The sequence below is a fragment of the Cryptomeria japonica genome, chromosome 8, assembly GCF_030272615.1.
Source record: "Cryptomeria japonica chromosome 8, Sugi_1.0, whole genome shotgun sequence".
NCBI classification, from domain to species: Eukaryota; Viridiplantae; Streptophyta; class Pinopsida; order Cupressales; family Cupressaceae; genus Cryptomeria; species Cryptomeria japonica.
Genome location: NC_081412.1, coordinates 169,553,236 through 169,567,520, shown reverse-complemented (window position 1 = coordinate 169,567,520; position 14,285 = coordinate 169,553,236).

Below are 14,285 nucleotides of genomic sequence, written 5' to 3'. Positions count from 1 at the left end.
CCTTATTGAACTTTGAAATCTTACGGGTTCCCAAGCCACCCATGACCTTGGGAAGACAAACTTTGTTTGAGCCCACCAAGGCGAGCCTCTTCTTTTCTTCTATTCTCATCTAGAGGAAAGTCTTTTGGATTTTTTCCAGCTTAGTAGCCATGGCCATAGATATCCTGAAGAGGGAGAGAAAGTACACAGGGATCCTCTGGAGGGAGGAGGAGAGCAACTGAAATTTCCCAGCACTACTCAAGAATCTACCTTTCCAACCATCCAACTTCTTCTACATTCTTTCAAGGATAGAGATCCAGAAGGAATTAGAGACATCTTTAATAGTCAAGGGAAGGCCCAAGTAGGTGCCAGGGAGGGAGGCCCTTTGACAACCAAGGATTCTACAAACTTTACCTTGGAGTTGGACATCAGTGTGAAAGAAATAAATGCTACTCTTTTCATAGTTAATGTGCTGGCCCGAAGCCAGAGCATAAACGTTAATGTGAATGTCTAACTATGAATTAATGTCATATTTTGTTACTTCCTCTACCTTCTCTTTTTCAGGTTGATTATCTGTTTGTATCGGTGACTCTGAAATTATTGGAGGGGTGTCCTATGCCGGTGGCAGTAGGTTGTCCTTAACCATGATATCAGGTACACTGGCAATCATTCCTTTACCCTTGTCTATCTTCTGATACACTTTAGTGAATTATTTATCAACCTTTTGGCTGTCTTTCTATTCTTTCTTCTCTCTCTCAACAAAGAATATATCTCATTTATCCATTATTTCATATGTAATTTCTTTCACTTTGCCGACCATTAGACTAATTTGTCGGTGACCACTCACAAAAATGGTTCTATTGGCTTTAGATATAAGGTCATCAATTTCTTGCTTGGAATTAACAGGATGCACAACTAATAGAGCTTCTACCTTCAATTTCTTGTCTAACTCCATAACAGACATTCTCTTTGCTTCAAGTCTTAAGTATAAATCATTAGGAAGAACATCTACAACCTCAATAAGGACCTTTTTATATATATCCAGACAAAATAATACTTTCCTCAATAGTATCCTTATTTGAATCCTTGAAAGAATGATAAAATTTATTAACATTACTAAGATTACCATCTTGAGTGGTTTCATTTACCAATTCTTCCGGTGAAAAAGTATCTGGTTCCTTTTGTTCAGATTTCTTCTTTGGAGTAACTTTCTTCTTAGGACCATTGGGCTCTCTCACAGCCTGGTGTTTCATTCTGAGTGTTCTTGATTTCTTAGGAGATGGAGCAGGTGTCAATGAGGGTTTTCTTTTCTTTTTGTCCACTCTCTTGAATTCAGTTGCCCTATCACTATTAGAATCAGATGAAGTAGCCACATGAGAGATATGAGCTACCAGTTTCTGTTCCGATTTGCTTTCTTTTACACTTGCAACAATACCACAAAGATTCATTAATCCTTCTGTAACATCTTTTACAAATTTTGAACCATCTCTCATAAATTTATCTCTTTCCTTCCTTTGCTTCTTAACTTCAACACCTTTCTCAATAGTTTCTGCATTTCCAAATATTTCCTCTGTCGGTTCCGGTGGAGCATCTAGGAGTATTTTAGCATATGAATCTAAGATGTGAGAGTCTACCCCATAGCCCATATCTTCTATCCAGATAGTTCTAGGTCTAACTGTCTCCATCCAAATTTAATCTCTTTTAATCACAAAGCATATCTGTTTATCATACTTGTCTATAATTCTTTGAGGAATCCTTTCCCTTTGTCTCATTTTTTCTTGAAAATTCTTGAAATACTCTTTTACCAGTTTGTCCCATGCCGGTAATTGCCTCCTTTATCTATTTTCCAATAGAGATATCATAGGAAAAATCCTTATGTCCAATACCAAGAATCTCTTTTGAAAAGTAAAGCATTAAACACAAAATCAGATTTCCAAATTTAAAGGTTCCCTTCTTATCTCCTTCGATCTTCTTCAAATGATCTAACAGTTCATCCTTCAGCCATTCACAGATGTCAATTTTAGCATTATTCATAATTATCTCATAGGCACTATGAATGCATAAACTAGATACATAATTCAGTCTGTTAGTATGAGAAACTCTATAACCAATTACCATACTTGCAAATTCAACATTGTTATCTGTTATATCATTGACCCTAAGTGATCTGTTGTCATATGTAGCTCCGGTTAAGCTCATAACTTCCTTGTTTGGAATTTTCTTTTTCTTTTCAGGCCTAGTGTTGGTGGAGGGTAAACCAATAACAACTCTTATAGCTTCCTTAGTGATCTTAAATACTGAGTTTAACCACATAAATTCACCATGAACCCTGCTAAGAACATAGCGGACGGTTTCATGTGAGAATTTTGGCATATGGAGGATGATAATGAACCCAAAATATTCAATAACCTTGTGTTTCGGTTTAACTACCCCATGTTTGTCAGAGATGACATTCATGAACATATTCCTTAAATCTTTGGACCCTAAAATTTCAATGTAGCAATGTATGTATGCCCTAGGGTCTTCAACAAACACAACTCCCTTCGGGATTCTATAAAATGCACCAGTGGAGTCATCTAGTTTTGCTATCTTAGGGATTATCTTGAAAATGGGTTTAGGTCATTTTATGTTCTCCGCAATAGTAGTGTTTACAACGAATTTGGGAATAGAAGATGAAGATGCCATTGCATAAGATAAATACCTTTTAGCTGAGAAATCCTTGAATGCTCTGAAAAAACTTTGTTGCTTCGCCTTTGGGATGTCTTTGCTCAATTTCACTTTGCTTCAAATGCTTGAATTCTTTGGTGAATTGAAATGAGAAGTTATAGTGTTTTATAACCAAAAAGTTAACTTACAACCGCATTAAATGCTTCATCGATGAAGTGAATACTCAACATGTGTACCAGTAAAGAAGAATTATAACTTCTTACCACCAATTGAGGGTAAATGCATGATCTTCAATTAGTTGCCTTACCCCTAAGGATTATTCCTTAGTTAGATGAATAATATCTTGCCAGTGCAGGATTGCTCTGTTCTATCGGTGTAGAGACAGATTCATCAGTTCTTTGATCTCTCTTCTTGATCCATTGTTTAGTGAATTCTTGCTTGATTTCATTTACTATTTCTTTGCCTTTGTCATTAGATCCTTTATTGTTCGACAGTACACTCTTGCTTCTACAAAATTTGCAATATGCCCAATCTTGTTGCATGCATAACAAGTTACATTGTTTCTCTAAATAGCTTTTCCATAACCTTGACCGGTTTCAGTTCTGCATTGATTAGATAAATGTTCAATCTACCACAAACATAGAATTTCACATTCATTTTTCAATTATCTGAGTTATGACCATTTTTATTCCATTTGGAACATTGACCGATGGATGATTTTGTATTCTGATTATTCCTAAATCTGCACTGATTTTCTCTATGACCAAATTTGTTGCAATTAAAACATTTTCCTTTGAATTTATAAGCATTAGGTTGCCTTACCGGTTTGTTGTGATCATGATTGTTTGCAGTCTCAGAACTTTCTCTATGTTCAAATCCAAGTCCAACTATTTCTCCATCAGGTTTCTGACTTTTCGGCATATCATCAAGCTTGTTTGAACTATTCTTGAATTTGTCTTTGTATTCATTTTCAGTGACCAAATCACTTGCCAAAGTGCTAACTTGTCTCATAAGTTCCTCTTTGTCATGTTGCATGTGAATCAAATATGTTTTAAGCATATCATTTTCATAACTAAGCCTTATAGATTCATCTGATCTTTCATTAAGTCTTCTAGCCAAATCTTCCTCATTCCTCTTTCTATCTGCAATATCCTTGCATAGTCTCATGGTTAAATATTGCATCTCATTCTTCATGTTATTGTTCTCTTGTCTCAAATTTTCTGCAATATCTCTAAGAGTTTCCTTTTCTTCATCATCTTGATTTTGCAATTGCACATGTAATTATTTTCTCTTATTCTTTGCTATCACCAGGTTTTCTTGAAGTGCTTTGATGAATTCCCGAGTAGTTCTAAGTTCATCTTCCAGTTTGATATTCTTCAATTTGTCTATTATACTTAAGACATATTGAACAACAAGGGTCCAATTGAACATATTATTATATAAAATACAACTCATATTGAACATCAAGGGTCCAATTGTTGAACACTAAAACCTATGGACAATCCCTCACATTTCTTGGGAGAAAACAAGGTATTTATTGTGTTCAACTTTTATATTTGTGATAAGAAAGATTATTAATATGAAATACTCTAATGCATATACATTTCTACCCCAATAGTTGTACACATAAAAAATTATATTTTTTCACTATGATAAGAGTACTTGTTTAAGTGAGCATCTTTTTTCATAAATGACACACTTATAGTGGATAACTATGATATTTTATTTCAAACAAAAAATTATTTATTTCACTTATTAAAAATGTTTTTATGCCTTTTTTATATAACATTTATAGGTTCTCTTGTGTTCAAGTATTAGTCCATTTTGACCAACATTTGGCAATTTTTTTATGTACATGTGGATTATTTATTTACAATATATAATATAAATATGTGGTAAGACTAGATATTATAAGAACAATTGCTATAACAACTATTGGACCCTGTACAACTATTGGACCCTGTACAACTATTGGACCCTGTACAACTACTGGCCCCTCTCCCCTATATCTGAAAGAAAACACATGAGTCAATCTAAAAGTTGATGCGACTAGCCATATGTACGAAAGTGGCAATGTAAAAACAATGGATGTACAGGGTAGTTGCAAGATGAAATGACATTTTCCATCATGAAAAAAAATGTTATGCTGACATTGTCCTCGAGTTGATAAAATAAATGAAACTTTGAAGGTATGGATTCGTTGTCTAAGGTTGCAAGAATAGGTGGTCATCCTATCAACATCTATGTTGGACAAGCGATCTACTTCTTCATCAGCCTCATGAAATATATATGATCAACGAGGAGATTAGGGATGTGTTTCAAATATGTTAGGGCCTCCTTGGATAGCTTGAAATTTCTAGCTAGGTGTAGAATGCCTCCTTAATCCATTTATAACGACCAATGAATCCCCTTCTGTTTCAAGGTGGGTGTCTCGATGTGACACACATATATTTAAACCATGGAGGAGAGCTTGAAAGTTTTCAAGTCATTATTGGTTCCTAGAACGAAAGGGAGAGAGGATGAAAAGAGTTCTTTCCCTTGGGGGGTTGTGAAGAATGTAGCCAACTCTAGAAGGTCCGGGGAGGTCTCTAGAAGCTCTGTCGAATTTTAGTTTTACCCATTCTAGATTGGGTGGTGTTCATTCTACCTTAGTTCACATAGAAGAAGAGTCAACTCTAGAAACCCCATTAACAGGGATTATTGGAGAATCATTATTAAAAAAATATTTGATTGTTTTCTTTATCTCTACCATATCATGATATCGATACATTATATTATTATGCATGTAGAATGTTAGATATATCATTCTACACTAGATTCCATCACTCTTGTTGATTCAAGATTGCTAAGATTCCTTGTGTAGGGTTGGCTATTATTCATTGAAGGATTTCAAAGAAGCATATGCTTCATAGTTGGGTGGTAAAGAACCCTGACAATGTTCTCACACAAGGTGTTCACATATAGAGGCCATACTAGCCTTTGGGGTTTATGTACTCAAACATTATTTTTATTTATAATTTTTTTCTATATTTAGATATATTGAAAAAGTCAGTTCAATTGATATTAATTATGTTTAATTTGTTATTTTAATTTTATGGAGGCCCTTACATGTTGTGTGATGTGTTTGGATATGTATGTTATGAACTAAGTTAAAGAAAGGGCCCTTAGTTCTTGGTACTTTCTCTTGCCAACAATCTTTCATATCATACAACTTGAATATGAAAAATAGAGAAATGGTATAAGAGCCATCAAAATTTTTTGTGTCCATGATGATTAACTGGGAAGCAAGGTAGAGGCTAACAAGTGGTGAATGCAAAGGTAGATTGCAAATATATGGAGGAAAAAAAATGCCCAAGATTAATTATGGAATCTAAATTGATTACCAATTGTGGTTTTTCCCATTAGTAGTTAGGAATTAATTCACTACAACATACCATATAGTGGTAGCCCACTAAGTGATTGACAATCTCAAGATTTTTGCATCATGTTTAGTATGTTCCACACACCAATAATATTATTGGTGTGAACAAGTTAAAAAATATGTTAAAGAGATGTGTCATCATCAATTGTAATGATTGCAAGATATACATGAAATAGATCTATTCAAAAGGTTTTAAAATATCTTAAGAAAATACAATTGGTAAGGATGAAAAAAGTCCACTCCTTTTGTCAACATAATTTCTTGAAGTATCATAATAGGAGCTTTAGAATAGAATATGGGCATTCATCAAAGCCTTAAAAATAAAGAAATTTTATTAGATGTTTAATTTTGTCAGAAGTTGTACAGTTGAGCTTAACTGGTTAAAACACTGGGTTCTCACCGTGGAGACCCAAGTTCAATTCCCAATAGGGACATCTGAAGTGGAATTCTAAGTTGTGACTCTTGGCCTTCCATAGGATGGGGAAGGTCTTGGGTCAATCTAATCAAACATAATAATAATAATAATAATAATAATAATAATAATAATAATATTAATAATAATAATAATAATTCAAAGATATGTAATGGGGATGGGCCCCCCTATTGTATCCCCACTGGTTCATAGCTCCAGTCAAAAGCTATTCAGGCTTCGGCCAATTATCGATAAAAAAAAAACAATTGTCAGAAGTTGTAAATAGAATTCAATTAGTTGAAGTATATGAAAAATGGGAAAACATAACCAAGGAAAAGAATTCTAAATAATGCCTCGAATAGATACTAGCTCTCATGGATAATAATGATTGTAGCACATGCATATAATTTATTATTGTAAATTCTTCAAAACATTCAAGTTAATGCTATTTGCAAATGTAAATTAAGGTTTGATAATGTTTGCCTATGTCAAAATAGGAGTTTTTCCTATCTTTGGAAGTTCTTTGGTATAGATACACAAGAAATATAAAAATGTAGATAAAGTAGGGAATAGCATCTTTTCAAATAAAATGAGCAATTGTGTTCCATATCAATGATGTACAAAATGCATTTGGTGAAAAGACTATAAAATTTTAAGTAGCCTTGCACAAACACCCTTCATTGACAACATTAAATGAATAAAAGCTGATTACATAACATGTGAAGGCCTCTATAATTCGAGTGCATATAAAATATGACACACCAAATAATTACAAAGTCATTTTTCAAACTTTATTTTCCAAATATTTAAGAAAAAGAAAATAAGCTTAAGAAATATCTAAAATCTTATTGAAAAAAAATGTCACATTTTTTTGAAATACTATCTTTTAATTTTTTTTACTTAGATAAAATCTTTTAAAGATGTAGAAATAGAATGAATGAAAAGAAAATTATTTTATCAAAATGATTGTTAGATAAATAATAAGTATAATATGCTAATAAACATATTGCTCAATAATTTTGAGCTGAATAAACATATCAAATTTGAAATTTATTTGAACCGAATTCCACTAAACTTTCCTCAATGGACCAAAGTAAGAACAGACAGAGGGCTGTGCACCCCATCTTGTGCCTTGACTTGCGGAAAATAGATTAGTTTTCTCCTATGTAAACAGACTATATTATCTCCAGTCTATGGCGTGTTTTCCTTACCAAACATCTTTAGGCTACAATTGCATTTGTGACGCCAAATAATTAGCAACATAATAGGTATTAAGTAAATTGTTATGTACAAGAAAAAGGGGCTTGGGGCTTGACTTAACTTCAAAGAAGTAGAACAGATCAATCTAGTAATGAAATCACCAAAAGATGTTCTTTAATACCATCTTAACCATAATTAAACTAATAATACCAGATTTCTAAAATTCATAGTTTAATATATGTCATAATTTCTGGATTAAATTGTGTATTAGGTTTTTATGTTCTCAACTCTCTAGTATCATTCTGATGATGGATCATGGAGTGTGATCCAAAACAGTCATGCAAAAAACTAATGTGCAGTCTAATTCAAAGATCGTGACATAATTAAACTATCACATTAGAAGTAAAAGTTTCAATAGTAAACATTTGACAAAGACATTGCCACAATAAATAAGACATAATTGTGAGAGTGTAGGATATAAACATTAGTGTGATTCCATATAATTATTCTGTAGGAATGAAAACTTATCTGCGTCAAAAGTAGCTTTCAAGTCTAAGTTTTATAGTTATGGAGTAGTAGGAGAGCACATGCATAGTTGAATTTCATCACATCTACCACTCTAACCATAAAAAAATATAATAAATTTGTATACTATCATTTAATTTTATCATTTACTTATCTTTTTAGCGACTCAATTATATTTTTTTGGGGTCACAATAGAGTATTAAATTGATCTTCTACAACTTAAATTATTATAATTTTGTATTAAGTATCATAGAATCACAAAGTTCATTTTTTCTCATTCGAGCATCCACGTTACAAACTTATTACATACTAGCTCCTTTCGAGCACCAAACTAGAAACAACAATTGGAAGACCAGGGGTTAAAACTTAGAAATCCACTTTAAACAACCAATGGAAGACCAAGAGTCACAACTTAGAATTCTACACAAAGGTGTCCCTCATGGGAGTTGAACTTGGGTCTCCACATTGAGAACTCAATGCTTTAACCAACTAAGCTCAACCCCTTGGACTAAATTATTATAATTTTGAAAGAAAGATGATTTTTATTTCTCTATTTCTAAGAGGTGAAATTTGCATGTACCCATGCCAATTTTCATTTAGTTTTATGTCTATTTTGATAGAATGACTATATAAATACACATTGACTAGCAACACACTACTCTCACAAGTTAGCCCATTCCCCAATCTTTTATTTATTCCCATTTACATATTTTTATACATTTGAGGGTGATCCACAATTGTTTGTCCGACTTGTGGAATGAGGAACATAAATGATAATTGGAAGGAAAAAGTTATTGAACACTTTGAGTTAAGGCCCTGCATTTTAAAATAAAATATTGTCATTTATGTGTGTGTATATACATACATATACATACACACATATATGTATGTATATATATGCATGCATGCATGTATATATCTATATATATGTATGTATGTATTTATGTCTGCATGTGTATTTAGGTGTATATGCATATGCATATGTATATGTATATGTATATATATACATACATATATGCATCACAAACACATACACACATATATGTATGTATATATACATATACATATATAAACACACACACACACATATATATATACACATATATACACATACATATGTATATATATATAAAACAAAGACACACAAACATATGACCAACACATATATGACACACACACACATGACCAACACATATATGACAGACACACACACATATGACCAACACATGAGATATATTACTGACCCAAGAGAACTCAATCTTAATGATCCAACAACTTTCTTAAAGATATTTTAAATAATGCCTTTACAAATAGGTTTAAATACATCTAAAGAAAAGATGAACAATATTTTGCATAGACTTATATCAACATATCAAAGGACAAATTCATGCTAATCGCAAGTTACAAAAAAAAAATTAATTTTGAGATAATAAGAAGATTATTACTTTTTGATCATTAATGAATAAATTATGTATGAAATCTAATAAGATAGTTTCATCCAAATCTTCATCTTACATCTAAAATTCCACCCATTAGTAATTGGACAACTTCATCCTAATATTTTTCTTTTAAAATTATGTTTGTGTAATTCCTAAGAATTCAAGCATTTAATTGAATTATTTTTATAATAAAGGACATGTGAAAAGAACCATAAGAATGAATGTGGGTAAGATGGATGACTCATTCAACATATTTATGGAGAGAGAAAAATATGCTTAAGATTAGCTATGGAATTTAATTTCACAACCATAAGAATGAATATGGATAAGATGGATGACTCATTCAACATATTTATGGAGTGAGAAAAATATGCCTAAGATTACCTATGGGATTTAATTTCACAACCATAAGAATGAATGTGGATAAGATGGATGACTCATTCAACAAATTTATGGAGAGAGAAAAATATGCCTAAGATTAGAAATGGAATTTAAAGTTATTACCAAGAGTGGTTTTTCCAATCAGTGGTTAGGAATTGAACTCAGTACAACATAGCATATAGTGGTAGCCCATCAATTGGTTGACATTCTCAAGATTGTATCATCATGTTTAGTATGTTCCACACTCTAATAATAGTATTGAAGTGAATGAGCTAAAAAAAATGTGTTAAAGAGATGTCATCATCAATTGTAATAATTGTGAGATTCACACAAAATGGATCTATTAAAAATATTTTAAAATATCTCAAGAAAATACATTTGGTAAGTGGATAGAAAAAATTCACTCCCTTTGCCAACATAATTTTCCTTCTACCAATATAGGAGATTTAAAATAGAATATGGAAATCCATTGAAACATAAAAAATAATAAAAACACTCAACACCAAATAAGCTCTACAACTTTCCCACTCTCCTGAATTTTGAATTTCTACAATGGCTGTCATTTTTGTAGGGGAGGGCCCATCCTCCCTAGAACCTGACCCCCCTGCTAACATGCAGTTGTGTCCAGATCTGGCTCTCGTGCTGCGCTCCTAGAGTGCTAGGTGGGCTCCCTTGGTTGGTGTCGTTGACACTTGTAATGCAGTGTTGCACGAGGCTCCCTCCCATGTGAAGATTCCACATGAGACCTCCAACTTGGATTCTCCTAACAAGGTTCCCAAGACTGATGTTGTGGGGCCTTTTCCTAGGGAAGCTCAAGTGAGTACTTGGAAAGGTGCCCTTGTTGGAAGCACTAAGTCAGGGTCATCGAATTTGTTGCCAAAGGTAACTGCTAGTGAGGACGGTCCCGAGATTTGTCTCCCTGACAGTATTATGGATAATATTGCTTCCTCCCTACACCTCTACTTGGTGGGGAGATTCTTAGCCTTCAGAGCCACAATAGATATGGTCAGAAGGTGGCCTGGCTCCATATGGAAACTAAGGTAGTGTCTATATCTCTGCTATGCTAGGAAGGCTCTTTTTGTTCAGATTCACTGCAGAAGAAGACTTCATTTACATTATGTCTGGTTCATGGTCTTACGACAAACACTTCTTAACTCTCTCTAAGTGGAAGCCAAGGTTTGACCCAGGTGCAAACCTCCTCAGACTAGTGCCGGTATGGATCAGACTCTCTGGCTTCCCTTTGGAGTTCTAGGATGACACCATTTTTAGATGGATTGGTAACTCTTTTGGTCAGTTCGTTGTTGCTGACAATGTGATGATGCGGAAGTCTAGATTAGTTTATGCTCGCCTATGTGTGAATGTGGTTGTTAACAACCCCCTCCCTAACTTCATAGCTCTTAAATCCAAATGGGGTAAATGGACGCAAGCTATTGTTTACGAGAACGCCTCCCCTTATTGTCAAAGGTGTGGAAAACATGGTCATGTAATAGCTGACTGCCCGATCCCTCTACCTCTGAAGGAAAAACTGAAGGTGAAGCTATCATCCTCGGGTATTGTCAATGTGGAGGCAACTCAAAATGTTACCCCCCCCAATCCCCCAGTTACTGACAATATTGAGGATTAGACCTAGGACTTGAAGAAAAGGTAGGGTCCTCAAGATACTATTGAGGAGGGATACCCCTTCTTGGAAGGTATTCTTAATATGATGAAAACCCCTGACCCCAAGGTGACACCTCCCTCCTTGGGGAGATGCTTGGGCCCTGACTTAGAAGAGGGAGATATATCCCAAACGAAGGTAGAACAAGAAGGACTGAAACTGGAAGAGCTATTCAGAGAGAAGAAAGGGTACAATGAGACCTCTCCGTCTATGCTCAAGCAGCTAAATCCCAACACTATGGGAGATAGTGGGAGAATCATATGGTGCTTTGGGACTGGGCCCATGCCTTCCAAAGGGAACGTTCTAGATCCGACCTCCTCTTATTCTGCTACTATATCTATAGGGGAGATCACTATTCTCTCTCAAGGAGTCAATCTGCCCCGTCATCACCTATGGAGAAAGAGAAAGAGGAATGACAAGAACCTAAAAGAAAAACTAGAGGAAATAAGAAGGTGGATGTTGGAAATGACTCTAAACCAAGTAGACCCTCTGAGAGGACCCTCAGAACTAAGGTAATGGCCAGAGAAATTGCCAATTGATGGAAATTAACTCTAGAGACATCTCAGAAAGGCAAGTGATGCTCTGCGAAATGGACAAGTGTTAGATTAAAGCCTATGGTCGTATAAAACACAAAAACACAAGAAACCATTAGTGTTAATCAACCAAAAACTAATCTAAGCAGACATATCAAAAGAGACACTAAAAACATGCTAAAGAATTTAACTAGGGAAACAAATATCACAAAGCATCTCCAAATGTCTTCTAACATGCTCTTAGCTCCTTCTCCTTTGTTCCTCTCCTCTCCAAGTTCCAAATTAGTGTAGCTTTCAGCAACTTTTTACACTATGGATGCTTATGGAGGTTCAAGATTGTAGATAATTAGTCTAAATGCTATGCAAATATGAACAAGCTAGAAATGAGATTATTATCTAGTCTAGTGTTGATTTTAATCCAAAAGAGTAAATGTAAATGCTAAATACTCTCTAGAATTCACTATAGGTTAAATGCATACAAGTTTTTCAGGATTTGGATTATGAAGAAATGGGCTCTATTTATAGGAAAAATGGAGCAATGGATGGTTGAGATTGCGTAATCTCAACAAGGGTCAGGATTCAATGATATCAAATCCATGTGAAGGCTTTCAACCCAATTCTAGGATGATAAGTGTCAATATGAGATAGGTTGAGAGGAGAGGGAGTAAGCATTAGATGCTTGATATGACCTGAAGGTTAACTTGGGAGTCAAGGTCAAGGTTGGGTTGAGTGAATAAATTCTTTATTCAAAGAATAAAACTTTTATCCAATGGATAAACTCTTGTGCAAAGGTTAAAGGGATAACCATGGTCAAAGCAATAAATGCTTGAGGAGACACATGAGTGCAAGTTGAATTAACCATAAATGGTTATGTAAGAGCCATTAATGGTCATGTAAGAGCCATTAGTGGTTTGGGAGAATTTAGAGGTTTGGCTTGTTGAACACATGAAGCATTTAATGCTTTTCAAAGACTTTGAAGTCTTTGAGAAGTGACTCCAAGTTGCTTAGGAATGTGACAATAATTAGGGGGTGGATTAGGCTAATTAAAAAGAGGTTAGAAGAATCTAGAAGGGGGTTAGAAGTGCAAGTGGATTTGGTGGGTGAGGGAAAATAAGATTTTAATTAAAATAAAATTAATTTATTTCAACTTGTGGTTGCAACTTGCATTTGTAGGAAAATGCAAGTTGGGGGGGGGGGGATAATGATTTAAATAAATGTTTTATTTAATTTATTTAAAAGAGGAAATAGAATTAAATTGAATAAATAGAATTTATTCATTTAATTAATTATGAATTTGGTTTAATGAATCAATTAAAATAAATTGAATAATTTATTTAATTAATAGGAGAATGTTTTGAAGATGAATTAATTAAATATTAATTTAATAAGCTGATGGCTAGTGGATTTTTAATTAAATAAATAGCAAATATTCATTTAATTAAAATGGATAGATTTATGTGACTACATTTGCCCCTCTTTGAGACGGTGTGGTTTATCACGTCGTTTCAAAGAAAGAAAAATAGGTGTGAAGAAATGCCCCATAAAATATTAATTTAATGAGTGGTATGGCCCCTCGAGAGATGGGCCGAAAATTTTTGAAAAATCGAGCAATCTCTCAAAAAAGAAGGAAAATTGGGAGGGTGGTAGAAGAGAAGAAGTTAGCAATACTGGTGAAAAATAGAAGAAATCGGAGATAAAATGGAGAAATGGGAGGCTCGAGAATTTCACGGGGACCATGACGGTGAGCGAGGGAAAATTAGGGTTACGACGAAGGGTTTATATGGGGAGAAAGGGGTGAAAACAGGATCATTTGCATTCGTGTCCATAGTGAAATCTTAGCTCTGATTTTGACATTTTGGAGGAGGAAGCAGTAGTCAAGATGTCGGTTCCCATAGCAGAGCATCGATTAGAGCGAGTCCATCGATTCCAGCAGCCAGACGACTACGGACTAGCTGTATGTGAATTTGAATTTTTGATTTTTGTGCATTTTTTATATGTTTTTTGCTGAGTCCAAGTTGAGTCGACATAATAACGCTAAAACTGTGTTTTGGCACTATTATTAATTTAAGTA